Source organism: Oryx dammah, unplaced genomic scaffold (genome assembly GCF_014754425.2).
Source record: "Oryx dammah isolate SB20612 unplaced genomic scaffold, SCBI_Odam_1.1 HiC_scaffold_10, whole genome shotgun sequence".
Taxonomy (NCBI): Eukaryota; Metazoa; Chordata; class Mammalia; order Artiodactyla; family Bovidae; genus Oryx; species Oryx dammah.
The window spans coordinates 77291789-77296335 of NW_024070194.1; the positions used below are offsets into that span (position 1 = coordinate 77291789).

The 4547-nt window shown below is 42.4% G+C and overlaps 1 non-coding gene across 1 annotated transcript; it reads left to right on the forward strand.

Annotated features, from left to right (window-relative positions):
- Positions 1–389: 389 nt before the first annotated feature.
- Positions 390–461, forward strand: TRNAW-CCA. The gene has a single exon. It is a non-coding gene; the product is annotated as a tRNA-Trp (tRNA).
- The last annotated feature ends 4086 nt before the right edge of the window (positions 462–4547 follow it).

Consider the following 4547-nt stretch of genomic DNA (forward strand, 5'->3'; position numbering starts at 1 on the left):
TTTTTGGTTTATCATATTTGTCCTAATATCTTCATTTGAAAAATGAAGTTCACTTTTTATAGTTTTTATAAATAATAAAACAATAAAGACATATTTTTGCATAATATATTCTTAGCTACATCCCATAATTTTTTGTACAAAGTGTTTTTTTTATTTTACGCTCTCCCTGGTATTTTAAATACTGTATGAATTTAGCTGAATTTTCTCATGGATTTAATAATTATTTAGAAGAATATTGTGAGCTTTCTTGTAGTTAATGTCCTTTCTGGCCTTTTTATTGCTTTTTTGTAGCTTAACTGAGTCTAATCAGAGAATGTGGTCTATAAAAATCTCTCCTTGGATTATTTTAGTAAGATTTTCAATGTGGCTAAGTATATGATCAATACTATTCCCTGGTGGCTCAGAGGTTAAAGTGTCTGCCTCCAATGCGGGAGACCCAGGTTCGATCCCTGGGTTGGGAAGATCCCCTGGAGAAGGAAATGGTAACCCACTCCAGTATTCTTGCCTGGAAAATCCCATGGACAGAGATGTCTGGTAGGCTACAGTCCACAGAGTCGCAAAGAGTCGGACAGGACTGAGCGACTTCACTCAAGTACATGATCAATACTATTAGTTGCTCCATCAAAACAGGGAAGAATGTATACTTTCTGTTTCTAGTTTACAAAGAGAAAGGCCTTATCCATTTGGTACCATGTTTCTAGTTAGTTGAGTTTAATGATTCTATTCTTCAGTAAATTGTTTATTTGCTATTTATTTGCTATTTGGAATTCAGAAAGCTACTTATCAATTATCAACAGCTGTATTAGTCCTTTCCAAAGTTTCCTTAAACTTATAATGTGCTTTTGTTTTCATTTTATTTTTTGATTTGTATATGGTGGATATTTAATGCAGACAATTTTGCAACTATTATATCTTCTTTATTGAATAAAACTTTCACCATTATTTATTCTTCTTTTACCTGTTTGATGTTTTGCTCTTGTATGTCATTTTATCTGGTGTTAATAGTCTCCAACTTTGCTTCATTTTGATTTTATTCCCTGGTATATATTTGATAAACTCTTTATGATGCATATTTTATCATCAGTTCAATCTGATCATCTACTGTGAAAGAAGAATTCAGCTGGTTTATGTTTATTTTAATAACTAATGTATGGTTTGTGTCCAGACTATTTTCTGTTTGCTCTCTGTTATGCTGTTTTCCTTTTCCCTGGTGAAAGCCGGAGCCATTACTGGTCTTGTCTTTCTGTACTTTGCACATTCCTATCTTGAGATCCATGTTGTGAATCGATTCTAATTTGTTAAACTGTGTCCTTGAATACTTTCCTCAAGGTTCAGAAAGTTTTATTCTCTAGATATACTCTCTGAGACTTTGGAACTCTGAAAATGGATGCTGTTTCCAGTCGTGGCATATGATATTACAGCTGGGTATAGAGTTAGAGAACCCTCCAAACTGCTTATTAATGAGAAGTGCAGTGCTGACCTATCCAAGTGCACTTGCTAATCCTTTCACACATGAGGTCCAGTAGCAGCCCAGCCCACTGGTGCTTCTTTTCTAGGCTTACAAGGGTCACAAGTTTAGATAATCCCTCTAAGGCTCACAAGTCCCAGATAAGTAGGTGCATCCTTCTCCAAGGCCCTCATGGATGAGCCCCCCTGGGTAGCAGTAAAACCTGTAGACTTCAGTCTAGGCCTCTGGAAGAAGCCAGCCAGGTCTGTGTGGGTTCCTTAGCTTCTGCTGCCACTGGCTCCACTGTAAATCTCAGAAACAATGTGCCCTCATGGATTTTCCTCTGACTCTCAGCCTATTTTATTTTTACAAAAAGGAAGCAGAAGGGGTGGAAGTACAGAGAGGCATTCTGGCACATGGCCCCAGGATACCATATTGCCTATGTACTGGGTTGGCCAAAAAGATTGTTTGGATTTTGCTATAAGATGATGTTACAGAAAAACCCAAACAAACTTTTTGTCCAACCCAATACTTCATATTTCTATGACTTGTACACATTTTCTTATTTTATCTTCCCAACAACCTGCAATATAGAGAGTGGGTGGAGTGCGACCCTGATTACAGTGGAGAGCACAGAGGCTCAGGAAGCTGTCTGCTTCTCCAAGGTCACACAGCTAGTGAGTTACCAGGACAAAACAGAACAAGGGTTCAAGTGTTCTGACATCTACTCCAGTAATTTTCTTACTCTAAGAGTTTTTCAGAAGTGCAGTTTGCTTTTGCTTGGTTCCAAAACACATTAAATAGGATATACGACCTGACATGGGGGTGGGGGAAATCGCTCTTCTGTTACCACAATAAACTGTGGAAAATTCTGAGAGAGATGGGAATACCAGGCCACCTGACCTGCCTCTTGAGAAATCTGTATGCAGGTCAGGAAGCAACAGTTAGAACTGGACATGGAACAACAGACTGGTTCCAAATAGGAAAAGGAGTATGTCAAGGCTGCATATTGTCACCCTGCTTATTTAACTTATATGTAGAGTACATCATGAGAAATGCTGGACTGGAAGAAACACAAGCTGGAATCAAGATTGCTGGGAGAAATATCAATCACCTCAGATATGCAGATGACACCACCCTTATGGCAGAAAGTGAAGAGGAGCTAAAAAGCCTCTTGATGAAAGTGAAAGAGGAGAGTGAAAAAGTTGGCTTGAAGCTCAACATTCAGAAAATGAAGATCATGGATCTGGTCCCATCACTTCATGGGAAATAGATGGGAAACAGTAGAAACAGTGTCAGAGTTTATTTTTTGGGCTCCAAAATCACTGCAAATGGTGACTGCAGCCATGAAATTAAAAGACACTTACTCCTTGGAAGAAAAGTTATGACCAACCTAGATAGTATATTCAAAAGCAAAGACATTACTTTGCCAACTAAGGTCCATCTATTCAAGGCTATGGTTTTTCTTGTGGTCATGTATGGATGTGAGTGTTGGACTGTGAAGAAGGCTGAGCACCGAAGAATTGATGCGTTTGAACTGTGGTGTTGGAGAAGATTCTTGAGAGTCCCTTGGACTGCAAGGAGATCCAACCAGTCCATTCTGAAGGAGATCAACCCTGGGATTTCTTTGGAAGGAATGATGCTAAAGCTGAAACTCCAGTACTTTAGACACCTCATGCGAAGAGCTGACTCATTGGAAAAGACTCTGATCTGGGAAGGATTGGGGGCAGGAGGAGAAGGGGACGACCGAGGATGAGATGGCTGGATGGCATCACAGATTCGATGGACGTGAGTCTGAGTGAACTCCGGAAGTTGGTGATGAACAGGGAGGCCTGGCGTGCTGCAATTCATGGGGTTGCAAAGAGTCGTACACGAATGAGCGACTGAACTGAACTGAACTGAACTGTTAACTTAGCAGCAAAAAAGCTAAAATAATTCTTAGGTATTCAACAGTTGTTCCTCTTTTCAGTCCACTGTATGTTTTTCTTCATATTCTATGTTCCTATTCAGACAGGTGTTCAGTTATGGGTGCAAACCAGTGACCGGTTTGAGAGTCCACATGATTCTCTTTGAATCGTGGCTGATTTCTGGATCAAAGAGGATTATGGACAATTATCTCCTGGTGCCAGTGGTAAAGAACCTGCCTATCAATGCAGGAGATGCAGGTTCTATCCCTGGGCCAGGAAGATCCTCTGGAGAAGGAATGGCTACCACTCCAGTATTCTTGCCTGGAAAATTCCATGGACAGAGGAGCCTGGCAGGCTACAGTCCATGGGGTTGCAAAGAGTTGGCCACAACTGAGCATGTACCTTTTTTGTCACAGTTATCATTCACAAGATTTGTCTCAAAACTTACTGTTTTAAAATCACAAGGAAGGGCAACACTGCAGCACAGTGAGAGAGAGCTGGCCTTACTTCACAATCTAAGCTTTCAACACAAACATGTAAGGATGTTGAGAAATAGGTACACACTCATTAAATCATCCTTATGCCAGAGGACTTCTAATGTTTTATGAAATCCAAATTCCTGATACTTAAGTAGAAAAGTTGAAGAAAAGTGGGTCTGAATCAGTGCAAGTGTGCTAAGTTGCTTGAGTCATGTCCAACTCTTTGAGACCCTATACAGTGTAGCCCATTACCCTCCACTGTTCATGGGATTCTCCAGGAAAGAATACTGGAGTGGGTTGCCATGCCCTTCTCCAAGGACTCTTCCTCATTCAAGGACTGAACCTGTCTCTCCTACAGTTCTTGCCCTGCAGGCGGATTCCTTACCACTGAGCTACAAGGTGGCAGCAGCCAGCCAGCGCACTAAGCACGGCCAAAAGGAGCTACCCCACGTCCGAGGTCAGGGGCAGCGGCCTAGAGTGCCAAGCTGCAACGGCGCAGAAATGGCCGAGGGGAGCTACCCCACGTCCGAGGTCAGGGGCAGCGGCTGGGAGGAGCTACCCCGCATCCAAGGCCAGGGGCAGTGATCCTGAAGAGCCACCCTGAGCCCGAGACCCGGGCTGGCAGCTGGGAGGAGCCACACACGCCCGAGGCCAGGGCCGGCGGCTGGGAGGAGCAACCCGAGGATCCGTGGCTGCGCAGGCACAGGAGGGCCT